General features: G+C 39.0%; 1 long non-coding RNA gene across 4 annotated transcripts in view; it reads right to left on the reverse strand.

The window, feature by feature from the left end:
• Positions 1-20,478, reverse strand: part of LOC137232677 (uncharacterized) — a 920,890-nt gene that overhangs the window by 741,523 nt on the left and 158,889 nt on the right. The window lies entirely within an intron of this gene.

Below are 20,478 nucleotides of genomic sequence, written 5' to 3' on the forward strand. Positions count from 1 at the left end.
TGAGTGAATGAATGAACAAATGAACGTAACATTCTGTCTCTGTGGGAAGACAAACAAGTAATTAAGTCATGCACTATGCTCTCGAGGAGCTCATGGTTTACCAGTGACTCTCAACCAGGCACATGTGACAGATGACATTCACACCTGTCAGACAGTTCCACAGCCATGTCCAACATTACAAACTCTGGCAGTAAAAAAATGAACTACTTGTATATGTGTAATTCTCTAGTGTCCTGTCCTGAAACAACACTCTTTTGCTCCTCCTCAAGAAAGCATTAGGAGCAAGGAATTCAAGAGGGTGAACACTATTTCTACATGGGTAACCCTGAATCTGTTCTATTTTGTAAAGTAATTTTTCCTAAAATGTAATACTTTCATTGTGATTAGTAATCAATTACTTAAGACATAAATCACAAGTGTTGGCAACATTCCAGAATTTTAACTGTGCCTTACAGAACCTCTTGTCTAGAAGACAAGATGAAGAATGTCACTTGAGAAATAAGAGAAGCTAGTTGGCCTATTAGAATATGTAGTAAGTAATTGGAAAACACTTGGATGATACAGGAAAAATACAGGACATTATTCTTGAATCTGTCTCAGAATGTGAACTTTTATTCTTCTTTATCTATCCCCCAGTGCCTCTCTATATGCCTATCATATACCTGGAACCACAGGGTTTTACAAATAAATAAATAAATCACTGGATGAAAAGCTTCCTTTGCAGAACAAACTAAGAATAATGGATTTTTTACTACCTGATATGCCAGAGATTCTAAAGGCCCCCTAACCTACATAGCTCATAACTCATTCTTCAAGACTCAGCCACTACCTTCTACTAAACTCTCTCTCACTTTCCCAACCCAAACCTCATTTTTCCTACCCCTTGAGCACATGTTTTATTAGTATCTTCCTTAAGATACCCACCACATTTTACCTTGTGGAAATCCTTCAATTTCAGCTCCAAAGTCTTTTCATTCCCTGACCACTTCTGTTATCTTGGACTGATTCCTTTGTTATACATACTCATGAAACCATGTTCTTTTCTTTCAGGGCAGTTATGCCAGCTCTAGTTACACATCTTTCTATAGGAACAATTAATTTGGAAATGTCTCCCCCACTAAACTTGCATGAGTCTAGTGACCACATATTATTTCAGCATGTATTCCCACCATGAGCATAGTGCCTGGCTATAGTAGCTGCTCTATTAACACTTGTTAAATTAATAAATTAATAATTAATATGTAATTTATATATATGTAGTATCTTCCCTAAAGATTTTAAGCTCCTTATATCTCTCATAACATGTGTTTTATACACATGAAAATGGCTTAATGAATATTAACATAGGATATATTTTCCTAAAAGCTGTATATATGTGCATGAAAATATATATGCATCTATGTGGCAGGGAAAAGAAAAGAGATACATAAAGAACTAAATGCAGCTTTAATAATTCATCACTGCTTTCTGTCTTTGGCCTCCACCTTCCTTCAAGAGAATTCTTTTTGTATGTGTGTTCAAACTGAACACGTATTTAAACCATTACAAGGTGTTATGCTGTTGACAAAAGAACCTGTTGCAGCCTTTAAAACAACCTCAAACAGGATAACAGCCCTTCGTCACTTAAACAAAAATCCATTTTTATTGAAATTAAACAGCATTTATCCGAATCTAAAAGAAAAAAATAATAATTCTGCCACAATTGGCAGCTTGGCTGGACCAGTATGTGCAACATATTCACTGGTAATAGTGGTTATGTAGGATGCCCTTCGGGACCATCATTTACTCACAAGGACATAAACATCACAGCTACTTCAAACACATTCATTATTCTGAATACTCCATTTTCATTTCAACTTTTTTTTTTTTTTTTTGCAGTACGCGGGCCTCTCACTGCTGTGGCCTCTCCCACTGCGGAGCACAGGCTCCAGACGCACAGGCCCAGCAGCCATGGCTCATGGGCCCAGCCACTCTGCGGCATGTGGGATCCTCCCAGACTGGGGCACGAACCTATGTCCCCTGCATCGGCAGGCGGACTCTCAACCACTGCGCCACCAGGGAAGCCCCAACTGTATTTTTTGAGCATGTAATTTTCTTTAAGAAGAAAACATCTTCAGGAGATGACTAAGTAATCCTTGGACCCTTCAAAGGACAGATGTAATATATTTTAGTCACTTTCTCATGCAATTATCACCCCTTCTCCCAAAAGGCCAAGTCAGCATAGAGTAAAGGAAGAGATTGGAAAATCCTCCCTGGCACCCTGGCCAGCTGCAGCCACTTGGCCTGACATGTGGTACAGACCAACTATCAACAATCAATTCTTAATCCCCTCCTAGGGCTGTTTGGCTGCTTGTCCTGCTCCATAGCTCGCTGTCATAGTCTCCTATGAAACCCTGTGGCATCTAAAAAACAATTCCACACAGGGCTAGGGTTCTATTCTGGAACACTCTTAAGTGCAAAGTATTTGCATTTGACCCTTTACATGTTCACTCACAGACGCCTCTTTTCATAGCAGAGCATAGGTCGTGAAATAACCAGGAGATCCAAGTTCACTGGCCAGACTCTGCTGTACAGACCGGGGGGATTATGAGCATGGCAGGTAGCAATATAGGGTCTCCCTCAGTTCCCCTTCTGCTTTCAGAGGGAGGTGAAGTATATGACTTCAAAGGACTCTTTCAAGAACAGAGAGTGTATGCATTTGGTGGGATCACTGTTTTGATGTGCCAGGCCTATTTTTCTTTCTGATTCCTCATTGTTGAAAATAGGTAACCCTTTCCTTAGTAAAGAGAATTTGACAAGGATGAGTCTTCAAAGTAGTTAACCCTGTCAGATTCCTAACCTACCTCCAACTTAGAGAGACTCATAGAAGGAAAAAAAACCAAAAAAACCCCCAACTACATGTGGTATTAAACCAAGAATTTTTAGCTAAGTGCTATTAAGTATCCATAACGGTGACAAGTGTGTGTTACATGGGGCTGGGGGTAGAGTGTCATTTAAATAAAGATCACAATCCGAGTCCAGAAAGAATCAAGAAATGGATTTTTAAATTAATACATGTCAAGCCATTCATGTTAAAGTACTGAACTTTGTGCAACATATGGCCAAATAAGTAAATGCAAGAAGGTAAGGCTGATACAGTCATGGAAGGAATGAGTAGGAATTAGATTTTGACCTGTGCCTTAAATTTGATAAAAAAGAAAAAATTAGGGAGGAAGTTCTTCCACAAACATGCCAATGTTTAGAGATAGGAATGAATAAATATGTGCAATGCTTAAAAGTATGAGCTTTGCAATTTGGTAGCCTGGTTTCTGATGCTTGTTCTGTCATGTAGTTTTTTGTCTTTAGGTAAGTTACTTAACCTCCCTGAGCCTCTAAATTTCCTCATGTGTAAAATAGTGATATTAAAAAGGCCTACCTCAGAAGGTTGTTATGCGGATTAAATCATATGAAATCACACAAAGTAATACCTAGCACAAAGCAAGTATGCAATAAATGTTAGCTATATTGATAGCACTGTACATTAATATTTGCTGATAACTTATTGTGTACTAATCACCCTTAGGCCCAAGAGATACAAATAAAGTAAAACTATGCCCTTGACCTCAAAAAACTCTCAATCTGAAAATGAAAGAGACTACTCAATAATTCACTGTGATACATATTGTACTACAGCTATGAAAATAGAAGCACAGAGAATGAATGCCTAACAATGGTTGGGGAGTAGAGAAGGATGAGGAAAAAACACTACAAAAAGGGTAATGATTATGATAATTCTAACAGAATGAGTAGGAATATATAAGTCATAAGAGAGAGAAGTTTCTCTAGGTAGAATAAATATAACTTGCAAAGGCATGGATGTTTAAGTGATCTGAGAATTGCAAACAGTTTAGTGGTGGAGAGAGTTCAGGGTATGGAGGAGAAAACAGCAAGGAGCAAGGCTGGAAAACTGATAGAAAACAAGATTTGAACTTTTTTTTTAGGCAAAGGAATCAGATGATGAGGACTAAGAATTCTAAAAAGAGGAATCAAAAATTCCAAAGGCAAGGTTGAATCTGTAAATTATACCCAGTTATTGGAGGGCTTTAAATGCCAGTTTGAGTATGAATTTTAGTCTATGGGCTGTTGGAAAGCATTCTTAGTTCTAAAATACGGGAGAAATACTGAAATTCTATTTTAGGTAGATTAGGCTGATGTACGTCCAAAATAGGAATTAAAAAGAAATTCAAAACAAGATAACTAGCTAGCAAGCTGCAGCATACATCCAAGAATAATACAATAAGGCCCTGGACCTGGATTTTGACAGTGGGAATGAAGGAAACAAATCCAAGTTATGCCTAAATAAATCTGGATATAGCAAATAAATAAGAGGGACAGTCAAAATGGCCTGGAAGAAATAAAATTTATGAGGGATGTGTGATGGTGAAATACATTGACTGTAGACCATTTATTTTAAGAGGAGAAAAAGATAACAGTAGAGAAGGCTATCAGACTTTTGGTGTTAATCTCATTTATTCATCCATTCTGTTACTCACTCATTCAAAACTATGTATTAATACTTATTAGGACAGAGTAATATGAATCTATACTGGAGATAGAAAGATGGTATAAATATAGATAGGGGAGATAGGAAATGTACCCTAGTAGCCATTAAGACAAGGTAGAAAATCATACATTTTTTTTCTTAGGTTTTTTTTTTTTGGGTTGGGGAGAGTATAGTTGATTTACAATGTTGTGTTAGTTTCAGGTATACAGCAAACTGATTCAGTTATACATATACATGTACCTATTCTTCTTCAAATTCTTTAGAAAATGATACACTTAATACAAGAGGGATTTCAGTGTAGTGAAAAATTACTTTCAATTGAGGAAACCAGAAAAGTCATTATGGAGAGGTAAAGATGTGAGCTAGGCTTTGAAGACAAAGTAAGTGCTTCAAACACAGGGTGACCGAGGAGGAACCAAGATGGTGGAGTAGAAGGACGTGCTCTCACTCCCTCTTGCGAGAACACCAGAATTACAAATAGCTGCTGGACAATCATCGACAGGAAAACACTGGAACTCACCAAAAAAAGATACCCCACATCCAAAGGCAAAGGAGAAGCCACCATGAGACGGTAGGAGGGGCGCAATCACAGTAAAATCAAATCCCATAACTGGTGGGTGGGTAACTCACAGACTGGAGAACACTTATACCACAGAAGTCCACCCACTGGAGGGAAAGCTCTGAGCCCCACGTCAGGCTTCCCAACCTGGGGGTCCAGCAACGGGAGGAGGAATTCCTAGAGAATCAGACTTTGAAGCCTAGTGGGAATTGATTGCAGGACTTCAACAGGACTGGGGGAAACAGAGACTCCACTCTTGGAGGGCACACACAAAGTAGTGTGTGCATCAGGACCCAGGGGAAGGAGCAGTGACCCCAAGGGAGACTGAACCAGACCTACCTGCTAGTGTTGGAGGGTCTCCTGCAGAGGTGGGGTGGGGGGGGCTGTGGCTCACCGTGGGGACAAGGACACTGGCAGCAGAAATTTTAGGAAGTACTCCTTGGCGTGAGCCCTCCCAGAGTCTGTCATTAGCCCCACCAAAGAGCCCAGGTAGGCTCCAGTGATGGGTTGCCTCAGGACAAACAACCAACAGGGAGGGAACCCAGCCCCACCCATCAACAGTCAAGTAGATTAAAGTTTTACTGAGCTCTTCCCACCAGAGCAACAGTCAGCTCTACCCACCACCAGTCCCTCCCATCAAGCCTCTTAGATAGCCTCATCCACCAGAGGGCAGACAGCAGAAGCAAGAAGAACTACAATCCTGCAGGCTGGGGAACAAAAACCACATTCACAGAAAGATAGACAAGATGAAAAGGCAGAGGGCTATGTACCAGATGAAGGAACAAGATAAAATCCCAGAAAAACAACTAAATGAAGTGGAGATAGACAACCTTTCAGAAAAAGAATTCAGAATAATGATAGTGAAGAAGATCCAGGACCTCGGAAAAAGAATAGAGGCAAAGATCGAGAAGATGCAAGAAATGTTTAACAAAGACCTACAAAAATTAAAGAACAAACAAACAGAGATGAACAATACAATAACTGAAATGAAAACTACACTACAAGGAATCAATAGCAGAATAACTGAGGCAGAAGAACAGACAAGTGCCCTGGAAGACAGAATGGTGGAATTCACTGCTGCAAAACAGAGTAAAGAAAAAAGAATAAAAAGAAGTGAAGACAGCCTAAGAGATCTCTGGGACAACATTAAACGCAACAACATTCGCATTATAGGGGTCCCAGAAGGAGAAGAGAGAGAGAAAGTACCAGAGAAAATATTTGAAGAGATTATAGTCAAAAACTTCCCTAACATGGGAAAGGAAATATCCACCCAAGTCCAGGAAGCGCAGCGAGTCCCATACAGGATAAACCCAAGGAGAAACATGCCGAGACACACAGTAATCAAACTGGCAAAAATTAAAGACAAAGAAAAATTATTGAAAGCAGCAAGGGGAAAAGGACAAATAACATACAAGGGAACTCCCATAAGGTTAACAGATGATTTCTCAACAGAAACTCTACAAGCCAGAAGGGAGTGGCATGATATACTTCAAGTGATGAAAGGGAAGAACCTACAACCAAGATTACTCGACCAGGCAAGGATCTCATTCAGATTCGATGGAGAAATCAAAAGCTTTACAGACAAGCAAAAGCTAAGAGAATTCAGCACCACCAAACCAGCTCTACAACAAATGCTAAAGGAACCGCTCTAAGTGGGAAACACAAAAGAAGAAAAGGACCTAGAAAAACAAACCCAAAACAATTAAGAAAATGGTCATATAGAGAATGGACTTGAGGATATGGGGAGGGGGAAGGGCAAGCTGTGATAAAGCGAGAGAGTGGCATGGACATATATACACTACCAAACATAAAATAGATAGCTAGTGGGAAGCAGCCGCATAGCACAGGGAGATCAGCTCGGTGTTTTGTGACCACCTAGAGGGGTGGGATAGGAAGGGTGAGGGAGGGAGATGCAAGAGGGAAGAGATATGGGAGCATATGTATATGTATAACTGATTCACTTTGTTATAAAGCAGAAACTAACACACCATTGTAAAGCAATTATACTCCAATAAAGATGTAAAAAAAAAAAAGAAGAGAGAAAATGGTCATAGGAACATACATATCGATAATTACCTTAAACGTGACTGGATTAAATGCTCCAACCAAAAGACACAGGCTTGCTGAATGGATACAAAAACAAGACCCATATATATGCTGTCTACAAGAGACCCACGTCAGACCTAGGAACACATACAGAGTGAAAGTGAGGGGATGGAAAAAGATATTCCATGCAAATAGAAATCAAAAGAAAGCTGGAGTAGCTATACTCATATCAGATAAAATAGACTTTAAAATAAAGAATGTTACAATAGACAAGGAAGGACACTACATAATGATCAAGGGATCAATCCAAGAAGAAGATATAACAATTATAAATATATATGCACCCAACACAGGAGCACCTCAATACATAAGGCAACTGCTAACAGCTATAAAAGAGGAAATTGACAGTAACACAGTAAGAGTGGGGGACTTTAACACCTCACTTACACCAATGGACAGATCACCCAAAATGAAAATAAATAAGGAAAGAGAAGCTTTACATGACACAATAGACCAGATAGATTTAATTGATATTTATAGGACATTCCATCCAAAACCAGCAGATTACACTTTCTTCTCAAGTGCACACGGAACATTCTCCAGGATAGATCACATCTTGGATCACAAATCAAGCCTTAGTAAATTTATGAAAACTGAAATCATATCAAGCATCTTTTCTGACCACAATGCTATGAGATTAGAAATAAATTACAGGAGAAAAAACGTAAAAAAAAACAACACATGGAGGCTAAACAATATGCTACTAAATAACCAAGAGATCACTGAAGAAATCAAAGAGGAAATCAAAAAATACCTAGAGACAAATGACAATGAAAACACGATGATCCAAAACCTATGGGATGTAGCAAAAGCAGTTCTAACAGGGAAGTTTATAGCTATGCAAGCCTCCCTCAAGAAACAAGAAAAATCTCAAGTAAACAATCTAACCTTACACCTAAAGGAACTAGAGAAAGAAGAACAAACAAAACCCAAAGTTAGCAGAAGGAAACAAATCATAAAGACCAGAGCAGAAATAAATGAAATAGAAACAAAGAAAACAATAGCAAAGATCAGTAAAACTAAAAGCTGGTTCTTTGAGAAGATAAACAAAATTGATAAACCATTAGCCAGACTCATCAAGAAAAAGAGGGAGGGGGCTTCCCTGGTGGCGCACTGGTTGAGAGTCTGCCTGCGACGCAGGGGACACAGGTTCATGCCCTGGTCCAGGAAGATCCCACATGCCACAGAACGGCTGGGCCCGTGAGCCATGGCCTATGAGCCTGCACGTCCGGAGCCTGTGCTCCGCAATGGGAGAGGCCACAACAGTCAGAGGCCCACGTACTGCAAAAAAAAAATAGAAAAAAAAAAAAAAGAGGGAGAGGACTCAAATCAATAAAATTAGAAATGAAAAAGGAGAAGTTACAACAGACAAGGCAGAAATACAAAACATCCTAAGAGACTACTACAAGCAACTCTATGCCAATAAAATGGACAACCTGGAAGAAATGGACAAATTCTTAGAAAGGTATAACCTTCCAAGCCTGAACCAGGAAGAAACAAAAAATATAAACAGACCAATCACAAGCACTGAAATTGAAACTGTGATTAAAAATCTTCCAACAAATGAAAGTCCAGGACCAGGTGGCTTCACAGGCAAATTCTATCAAACGTTTAGAGAAGAGCTAACACCTATCCTTCTCAAACTCTTCCAAAATATAGCAGAGGAAAGAACACCCCCAAACTCATTCTACGAGTCCACTATCACCCTGATACCAAAACCAGACAAAGATGTCACAAAAAAAGAAAACTACAGGCCAATATCACTGATGAACATAGATGCAAAAATCCTCAACAAACTACTAGCAAACAGAATCCAGGAGCACATTAAAAGGAGCATACACCATGATCAAGTGGGGTTTATCCCAGGAATGCAAGGATTCTTCAATATACCCAAATCAATCAATGTGATACACCATATTAACAAATTGAAGAATAAAAACCATATGATCATCTCAAGAGATGCAGAAAGAGCTTCTGACAAAATTCAACACCCATTTATGATAGAAACTCTCCAGAAAGTAGGCATAGAGGGAACTTACCTCAACATAATAAAGGTCATATATGACAAAGGCACAGACAACATTTTTCTCAGTGGCGAAAAACCGAAACCATTTCCACTAAGATCAGGAACAAGACAAGGTTGCCCACTCTCACCACTGTTATTCAACATAGCTTTGGAAGTTTTAGCCACAGTAATCAGAGACATAAAAGGAATCCAAGTCGGAAAGAAGAAGTAAAACTGTCACTGTTTGCAGATGACATGATACTATACATACAGAATCCAAAAGATGCTACCAGAAAACTACTAGAGCTAATCAGTGAATTTGGTAAAGTAGCAGGATACAAAATTAATGTACAGAAGTCTCTTGCATTCCTGTACACTAATGATGAAAAACCTGGAAGAGAAATTAAGGAAACACTCCCATTTACCACTGCAAGAAAAAGAATAAAATACCTAGGAATAAACCTACCTAAGGAGACAAAAGACCTGTATGCAGAAAACTATAAGACACTGATGAGAGGAATTAAAGATGATACAAACAGATGGAGAGATATACCATGTTCTTGGATTGGAAGAATCAACATTGTGAAAATGACTATACTACCCGAAGCAATCTACAGATTCAATGCAACCTCTAACAAACTACCAATGGCATTTTTCACAGAACTAGAACAAAACTTTCACAACTTGTATGGAAACACAAAAGACCCCGAATAACCACAACAATCTTGAGAAAGAAGAACGGAGCTGGAGGAATCAGGCTCCCTGACTTCAGACTATATTACAAAACTACATTAATCAGGACAGTATGGTACTGGCACACACACACACAAAATAGATCGATGGAACAGGATAGAAAGCCCAGAGATAAACCCACGCACATATGGTCAACTTATCTTTGATAAAGGAGGCAAGAATATACAATGGAGAAAAGACAGTCTCTTCAATATGTGGTGCTGGGAAAACTGGACAGCTACATGTTAAAGAATGAAATTAGAACACTCCCTAAGACAATACACAAAAATAAAGTCAAAGTGCATTAAAGACCTAAATATAAGGCCAGAAACTATAATACTCTTAGAGGAAAACATAGGCAGAACACTCTATGACATAAATCACCACAAGATTCTTTTTTTTTTTTTTTTTTTGTATTTTTTTTGGCGGTACGCGGGCCTCTCACTGTTGTGGCCTCTCCCGTTGCGGAGCACAGGCTCCGGACGCGCAGGCTCAGCGGCCATGGCTCACGGGCCCAGCCGCTCCGCAGCATGTGGGATCTTCCCAGACCGGGGCACGAACCCGCGTCCCCTGCATCGGCAGGCAGACTCTCAACCACTGCGCCACCAGGGAAGCCCTCACCACAAGATTCTTTTTGACCCACCTCCTAGAGAAATGGACATAAAAACAAAAATAAACAAATGGGATCTAATGAAACTTAAAAGCTTTTGCACAGCAAAGGAAAACATAAACAAGACGAAAAAAACAGACCCAGACCGCAGAATGGGAGAAAACATTTGCAAACGAAGCAATGGACAAAGGATTAATCTCCAAAATATACAAGCAGCTCATGCAGCTCAATATCAAAACACAAACAACCCAATCCAAAAATGGTCAGAAGACCTAAATAGACATTTCTCCTAAGAAGATATACAGATTTCAATAAACACATGAAAAGATGCTCAACATCACTAATCATTAGAGAAATGCAAATCAAAACTACAATGAGGTATCACCTCATGCCAGTCAGAATGGCCATCATCAAAAAATCTACAAACTATAAATGCTGGCTGGAGAGGGTGTGGAGAAAAGCGAACCCTCTTGCACTGTTGGGAATGTAAATTGATACAGCCACTATGGAGAACAGTACGGAGGTTGCTTAAAAACTAAAAATAGGGCTTCCCTGGTGGCGCAGTGGTTGAGAGTCCGCCTGCCGATACAGGGGATGCAGGTTCGTGCCCCAGTCTGGGAAGATTCCACATGCTGCGGAGCAGCTGGGCCCGTGGGCCCGTGAGCCATGGCCACTAAGTCTGTGTGTCCAGAGCCTGTGCTCCGCAATGGGAGAGGCCACAACAGTGAGAGGCCCGTGTACTGCAAAAAAAAACACTAAAAATAGAACTACCATATGACCCTGCAATCCCACTACTGGGCACATACCCTGAGAAAACCATAATACAAAAAGAAGCATGTACCACAATGTTCACTGCAGCACTATTTACAATAGCCAAGACATGGAAGCAACCTAAGTGTCCATTGACAGATGAATGGATAAAGAAGATGTGGCACATATATACAACGGAATATTACTCAGCCATAAAAGAAACGAAATTGAGTTATTTGTAGTGAGGTGGATGGACCTACCGTCTGTCATACAGAGTGAAGTAAGTCAGAAAGAGAAAAACAAATACCGTATGCTAACACATATATATGGAATCTAAAAAAAAAAAAAAAAATGGTTCTGAAGAACCTAGGGACAGGACAGGAATAAAGAGATAGAGAATGGATTTGAGGACACGGGGAGGGGGAAGGGTAAGCTGGGATGAAGTGAGAGAGTGGCATGGATATATATTTACTGCCAAATGTAAAATAGATAGCTAGTGGGAAGCAGCCACATAGCACAGCGAGATCAGCTCAGTGCTTTGTGACCACCTAGAGGGGTCGGATAGGGAGGGTGGGAGGGAGACGCAAGAGGGAGGGGATATGGGGATATATGTATATGTACAGCTGATACACTTTGTTACACAGCAGAAACTAACACAACAATGTAAAGCAATTATACTCCAATAAAGATGTTCAAAAAAAAGCAAAGAAAAGAAACACAGGACCATATGACCAAATAGCAGCACTGTTGAAACAGGAAAATAAACATTGAATGGGGTACTGATCATAAGTAATGTATTTCTAAATACGAGAGTCTAGGGTAATTCTGTGTCACCTACAATGTAATTTGAAAGTACTTATACAGGACAAATCTATATAAAATACAAATCTCTTAACAATTTCTTGGCTTTTTCAAAGACATAATTATTGAATTTAAAAAGAAATGATTTTGTACAGGATATAGTGCATCCATAGGTCCTAGACTCTAGGTTTCAAGATTTAAAATGGCTTTTAAAATGCCAACCATGGGACACCATGAGTAACAGAACAAATGGTGTTCTGCTTTCTTGTTAAAAAGGATTATTGTGCAAGCCATCTCTATGAATGTACATGCCAGAAGCCTCCTTAGCTGCAGAAAATCTGGTGCCTTTCAAAGTTTTCTTTTGAAATCTCTGAAGAATGAGATTGATGAAAGAATCCCCAATGTCTCTTTTCTTTGTAATCCACACCACACAAGATTTAAGAGCTAAACCAGAAAACATCAAAAGACTTGTTCAGAATTGTTCAAGGAGAAACACTGATGTTTTTTGCCACCGACAAGAAACACTAAAATTTTTATAAAAGGTAAAAGAAGATATGACCTGCAGTATGTCTGCTACAAGATGCTGTTACACCAGCTACCATAAGCAGACCAGTATAAAACAAATTCATATTTCTGACTTCCTGAAAGGAAAAAGACCCTCACAAATTCACAGTTCATGAAAGAAAAATGGTGCTAGCAAATAATGACTATAAAGCTGGATCCCAGTGACCTCCAAGCCTATAAAACTCCAACACATTTTTATATAACTTTATTATTTCTTGTTTGGAGCTAGTGGTAAATAACTCTGGTATTCATTGAAAAAGGGACAGCAAGACACTCTTCTATCATTTTAAGGCCCTACTTGGCCAATAAAGATACATCTTGTTGTAACTGAATTCTCTCTTCAGTCTTTAAAAACGGAGACTATGTCACTATCAGGAAATATAATTAACTGTAGTGGAGATTATATTGGTGAAAGAGAATTACCTAGACATAACCCACCATTTTAGGATTTCATATGAACATGATGCCTAAATTTGTAAAGTTTTTATGGTTTTCTAAGCTGGTTTCTTTGTATTATTACAGTTGAGATTCTCAGGGAGTTTGTGAGATATAACAGGCAGGTGATATAATCCACATAAGACGAGGAAGCTGAGCATCACCAACTTAGTCATCACACCTGAGAATGAACAGTAAGTGAAGAGTTGGGATTATAACCCAAGGACCTTAATTCCCTATCTAATGGTCTTTCTCCAACACTATAGCTGACAAGCAAGCAAGTTCTCTACACTTTCTCCTCTATACCAAAACTGGCACATGCCTCTTTCACACTAAGTTTTAAAATAAATGATAACATAAAGAGTTATATTCACCTAGTCAAAAATGGGTGAAATGTGGGCAGGGACAGTTTTCGTAGGTCCCTTTCAAAGTAGCAAACACCAGCTTACAGGCTCAGTCTTCATACTGCCATAACACACAGCAGCTTGTCTGTGCACACTTAATATCTACACCTAAGTAAGGATTAGTTCTCAGAATGCAAAGAAATCTTTATAGATTACCATGATAACCATGGTCTACAGCAGGGCACAAGACCAAAATGAAAAGATGAATCCTATAAATATAAGGCCACGAGAATAACCCCAGGGGTATCATGGCTGAAGAATGGGTCACAAATGGAAATGTCTATAGAGATCAGGCTGATAGCAGTGAGAGAACTGGGCTGGGTGGTAAGTGCGGTAGGCTGGAAGCATACTGTTTCGAAGGGAGCCGCACTATTTAGCTCTAGTTGAGTATTGCCATGCAAGAGACCATGCTGGGTGTTGCCAAACTTTCCTTATTTTTAAGAGAAACTGGATTATTATGAGGAATTTGCTTTACAAATTCTAGCAACTAATTGAAAAAATTAACACTGCATGGATCAAATTAAACGTGTCTGTTGATTAAATTTCACCTGTATGTCAGAATCAGCCTGTAGACTGACAATTTTCAACCTCAAATTTCAATTTAAAACTTTCAGTTTAAGCCACAAAAACTCTTTTATCCTTTCTGGGTTCAACTGTATTTAATTGCTCAAAGATGCCCAACACAGGGGCCCTTAAAGGTAGACTAGAATTTTCATATATTCACTGGGATCGGGTGGAAAGGAGGTGATCAGAATCTAACCTACGACAAGCTTATTGTTTCCTTACAATCTCTAGTTCTATCTTTAAAAGTTATGCAATTTTTGCCTTCCAATTCACAGTACATCTCTGTTGTTCCCTTTAATATCAAAAAGATGATTTGCACCTCTAATCTTCTAGTAAAACTGACCCTCCAGGAAAACATACCACATTTATCCTGTGGCGTCCAAAACCTCTGAGTACCTTGTTCAAGAAGCTCAGCCCTAGATTAACCAGAGTTCTCTCAGGAGTGTCACCCTTTCCTACGCCCAGCTGTCCCTGCACCTAAAGCTTTAGCGCCAGCTATCCATCAGACTGACAACAGCCAGGGGCTGGTTTGGCATACACAAAGAGATACGCTCCCACGGATTCTCAGGGCTCACTGAAAATGCAGCCTGCTGGTCTTGCTTAATCTGATCAACACCCCAAAAGCTGTCGGAAACAATGGCCATGATTTTTCAGGCCTTCTCTGGCCTCTTGCCTTTCAAAACAGTGCCCCTGCCAAAGTGCCTAGAAGAATAATTTATCTTCCCCTCGGGGTTGAGATTTCAAAGCTTCCTTTCTCCAAAATTGCTTCACACCACTTTCATCTTTAATGCTAAACTTCACAAAGAAGTGAACATCAGAAGAGCTCAGTGGGAGAGCCTCAGATGGAAACTGAGGGCCCCACAGCAGTATTGCTCATTGCAGGTGTTGAGGTATTTCACTTACTCAGGCCATTCTTGAAGACATCTCTTCAGAGGAGCAAAATAATTATGTTCCTTCTAGAAGCACACTTGCTTCTAAGTAGTTGATGTCTCTAATAAGGTAGATTAACCACCAACATACATATACATTTCAAGGGTATGAACATATATGGACATACATCATTATATATTAAAATGCAACAGAGCCTGAAAATCTATTTCTCTGTTTAATTCTCTATTTCATTTCAAAAAGAATGCTTAGATGTATTTCTCTTGTATTCTTCTATCTCCAATACTAGAAATACCCTTTGTGTGGCAATGATTAATGGCTCTCAAAAGCAAAGGAAGCTGTTTCCTCTGAAAGCTTTCTGGGACTCTAAATGTACACTATTTTTTCTGTAATAAATACCTCCATACTTTTATGCACAGTACCTTTTTTCCCTGACAATTGCATGATCATATTAGCTAAATGTTTGCACAGTGTTTCATTTTGAGGCCTTCAGAATATTTCCTCCATCCACCAAAAAGCATCCTGCAGATAATTCATTCTTCATGATTTCAAACCAAAAGAGAAAAACTTGTAAAAATTAAAACTGCCAGAGAACCATAGAGTTAACTTACCTCCACTCACAGGCCTCAGAGGAAGCCACAAAGGAATTTCTGACGATTGCAATTTGTCTTAAATATGCCAATACACTGTTCACATTCAAGACTCATTAAGCAGAATTGTAGCATTCACTTCACATCTGATGTACTAGATCTTCAGAAAATGGATTTTTTTAACCCATTGGTGACAGAAAAACAGACTTTCGCCACTGGAGTCTTAAGCAAAAAGCTAAGCAAGCCTACTCCCTGTGAGTCATGAGACGGCCTAAGAAAAGATCAGAATCTGTCCCAATATAGTGCCCAGTTAATAGTAACTTGAGGAGAAACTACTTTGCTTCTAAATCAGGGGCTGGATAAAAACAGACAGTTGTGGACTTTAAACCACCCCCTTACCATATACTTCTCCACTCCCTCCCCCAGCAAGATACTATAAGAAGTAGTGGTGGTTAATAGTCTGGGCTTTGGATCCAAAGACTAAACTCAATTTTAGTAGAAATATATTCTTAGGGAAATTTACTTCTCTGGGCTTAAATATCTTTATCTTTAAAATGGAGATAATAACATCATATACTTCATAGCACTGTTGTGAAGATGAAATAAGATGATATGATGTGTATAAAGCTTCAGATTAGGACTTGACAGGGTAAGTGACCTATAAATGTTTTTGTTATTGTTGTTATTTACTGAGGGCCTACTAAGGTTAGAACATTCTTCCAGTGACTATAAAACATAAAAATAAGAATGAAGGCAACTTCTCCCTAACCTCACTCTGATTCAGGGCTCTAGGAACAACCTCACCATGTTCCACAACCTTCTCTCAGAAGTCCAATATGGATTCTGCAGTTTCCATGCCTTCCTGATTTGAGGGAATGGTGTTATCAGCTGGCAAAAGATGATCTACTGCCCTAGAAGCCAGTAAATGCATTTGAAATTCCTTTACCGACTCTGTTAAATATTGGTTGGGTCACATAAACTCTCTGTGCACCTGTTTGCCCAGGTGAAAAGTGGAAGAAAGAATATCTTACATAATTTCACCTACAACTTCCTCCTTCTACTCCTTTTTCATCTTCATTTCATAGCCAAATTTCTCTAAAGAGTTGCTCATGTTGTTTTCACTTCCCTCTCATTTCTCAACCAACTTCAACTGAAAGTTGCGTTGTCTCAATAATCAATTAAATACTATTATATGTGTACACAGTGCTATTGTGTGTGTTGGCTAACAGCGGCCAATACATATTAAATACTCCAGAAATGTCAGCTATTAATATCATTAATAGGCATTATCTAATAAATTGCTTAATAAAAGATGGGGAACAGCACGAAGCACCTTCTCTTTCTCCATAGTTGCATACATATTTTATGTTGCATATTAAATGCTATAATTGGAGAAGTTCTCGGGATGTTTATCAAGTCAGTTACCTGTGTTTCCTCCTCTGTTCTCTGTTTTCATTTGATAGTACAGATCTGGTTAATTATTTTCCAGCTATAATTATTATATAATTAATTTGCATCACACAGCCATGTGACCCCCCTCCTGTTCTTTTAGCTCCATAGACTCTGATATAGATTTTTTTTCAGAAAGAGGCAGAGAATGTGGGTTTTACTTAAAATGTGATACTTGCACATAATAATATCTGGGCTATGCTCCTTAATATCATTAAATCCATACAAAGACATCCACTGGTACCAACTCATCACTCCAAACTTGATTGTGAAAAATCAGGAGCTTGTCAGAAACATCAGTAATCATGGTCGGAAACATCTTAATACTAGAAGATGTTCATCTGGAAAGCTCCGGTAAACAGGTCATTGCCCAAGCCCTGAGCTGGGATACAAGCTTCTCCAGGCTAACGTTACTGCAGCAAATATCCCAGAAACCCCACAGCAGTAATGGTACAGTCCAGCCTTCATTTGCCGTCATGGCTCATTCCCTTCTTCGCCAGCAGTGAGGGTATCCTCTTATCCTTTTTTTTTAATATATATACATTTATTTATTCTTGGCTGTGTTGGGTCTTCGTTGCTGCGTGTAGGCTTTCTCTAGTTTCGGCGAGCGGGGGCTACTCTTCGTTGCAGTGTGTGGGCTTCTCATTGCAGTGACTTCTCTTGTTGCGGAGCATGGGCTCTAGGTGCACGGGCTTCAGTAATTGTAGCACGCAGGCTAAGTAGCTGTGACTTGCGGGCTCTAGAGCACAGGTTCAGTAGTTGTGGCACTCGGGCTTAGTTGCTCAGTGGCATGTGGGATCTTCCCACACCAGGGCTAGAGCCCATGTCCCCTGCATTGGCAGGTGGATTCTTAACAACTGTGCCACCAGGGAAGTCCCTCCTCTTAATTTCTGGCCCTTCATCAACTCTTTTCTTGCTGAGGTCTTCCCTATTCTTCAAAGCTTATCTTTCTGTATTTTAAATATCCAGAGACTTCAACTGTAATTTTCTAAAAGTGCTTACTATTTTCTACATTGTATAGTATTATACATGGAATAATTATGACTGTAGTTAATATATTCATCTGTCCTATCTCCTCAACTATATCTTAAGCTCTATAAAGGTAGAGTCTGTGTCTTTTCCATCCATGTGCATCCCCGCAGCAATACCATAGTACCTGTTAGGTCCTCAATAAATTAATACAGCTTAATTGATAGGATGAAGAAAGGAGTGGGGAAGGAGAGAAAGAAGAAAGGAAGAGAAGGAGGGAGGGAGGGAAAGAGGAAGGAAAGATGGATAGATTAGTAAATACTTCTAAGAATTTTTTTAAAACAATTATGTCTTCTTCAAAAAGCTTCTAATCTAGCTGGGTAGATAGAAATACATATTTTTGTACAACAGGAAGACTGTATTAGGTGGTCTATAACCACACAATATAGTATTTGGCTTCTAAAAAGAATGCTATAGATTGAAAGATGATAGTCTGTGGGGTGCAGAACTCAGATAACACTTTATAAAAAGGTGCTTTTTTGGTTAGAACTTGAAGTGGAGAATTGGATAAGCAAAAATGAAAGAGGATGGCCAGTCCTAGAATGTTCCTTGATACTCAACCTCACTTCTTGTATTGGCCATTAGTAATTAGTGACTTGTGATCTGACTAATACAGTGATTGCAGCTTGACTTTCTTGGGCTTGGAGAATAGTTTTCATAACAATAGAGGATAAACCCTAATATTAAATGGGTACATTTATTATGTACCAGGCCCTGTGCTAGGAACTGAACATAAATTATTTAACCTAATCTGTAGGAAAACCACTATGATTATATCCACTCTACAGATAAGAAAGCTGAAACAGAGAGGCTTAGCATCTTGCTCAAGATCACACAGTTAGAAAGCAGCTAATGTAAGAATCAACATCTGGTGCTTAGAAAACCTGGAAGAGCAGAAACAGAGCCTTCAATTGCCTCACACATTTTTCGTTTTAATAATAACACAGAGTTTACCTGACAGCAAAGTTTACCTTGTTTAATTAGTTTTTCTCTATACATCCTACATCTGTGTTTTCAAAACTCCAGACATGAGAAGATGAGATGGCATGCTGGATATTCCCATATAGCCTTCCAGATCCACTTCCTACTCTTCTCCACCCTGCTCTGCACCCCAGCTGCTGACCTGGAGGACCTGAAGCAATGCACCTGCTCTGTGGCTTCCCACTGAGGTTATCCAGAGAAATGCATGGACAGAGAATCAGAAAAGAGAAAAGTCAGGGCCTGTATTCCCGAGCTGCCTTACTGATGTACCCCCTCAGGTTGGTTATGACCTCTACTAAAGGGAGAAGACTCCTGGTAATTCTCTCTCTCTCTCTCTCTCTCTCTCTCTTGTGCTCTCCCACCCCCCCCTCTCGCTCTCACACACTCTCTCTCTTATTTTAATAGTTTTTTTTCCTCTTAACCTTTCAGGTCTACAGGTGGTGTGATGTATGATTTTCGTGTTACCAGTCTATACCCACACTTGTTGCTTTTTCTATGCTCATACATTTATGAAGTATCCCTTTATTAAACTTTCCTCAATCACAACATTTAAGTGTGCCATCTGTTTCCTGCAGGGAGCTGGGCTGATATAGGTGATAACTTTGTGAATTAAAACAGTGATATTAAAAACATAAAAAAATGTCCAATTCTGAGATACATTCTAAAAGAAGTAACACACATGGATGAAAGACTGATGCAGATAATAAAACAAAAAAATAGAATTTATTCTTAGATTTCCGAGCCCAGGTAATCTAGAAAACAATAATGAGAGAAATGAGGACACTAATAAACATTTAGGAGTTTATATGTTACCCTGATTACCTGTCTCTTCATTTGAATATCTGTTTGAGGCACTACAAGTCCTTTTTTGTTAAAAAGAAATTAAACAAGACAGATAAACTGAAGTACCCTCCATTCCACACTCCAGTTTTCTCCTGCTAGCCCCCTTTCCCGGAGAACTCTCTATCATAAATTTAATATATACCCTTAGAAACTATTTTTATATTTTACATACTATTATTATTATTTATAATGATACAATTATAACATTTTATGTGTTACATTTACTCTTTCCATAATTTGGTAACTTGAGATTTTCATTCAAAATTATGCTTTGGAGATCTATCTGTATTGACATATATAGATCTGTCATTTAACAGTTATGCAATAATCCATCATATGAATACATCACATTTTCTTTATCTCTTCCTCTATTGACAGACTTTTCACGACAACACACAATGCTTCAGTGAATCTCCTTTATAAATCTCCTTAGGAACTACCTCTAGGGCTCTTGTGGCATGGCTGGACCCAAAGAAAACTGAATTTAGATACCTTGACTTTGAAGTACTGTGCTACTGGTTGCCAAAATTAAATTTTAACGGTAGTCATAAACAAAATAAGAAAGAAGAAATGAAGATAAAGGTATTTCTGTTTGCAGCAGCTAGATTTCTATTTTTGTCAACTA

The sequence above is a fragment of the Pseudorca crassidens genome, chromosome 10 (assembly GCF_039906515.1).
Source record: "Pseudorca crassidens isolate mPseCra1 chromosome 10, mPseCra1.hap1, whole genome shotgun sequence".
NCBI lineage: Eukaryota > Metazoa > Chordata > Mammalia > Artiodactyla > Delphinidae > Pseudorca > Pseudorca crassidens.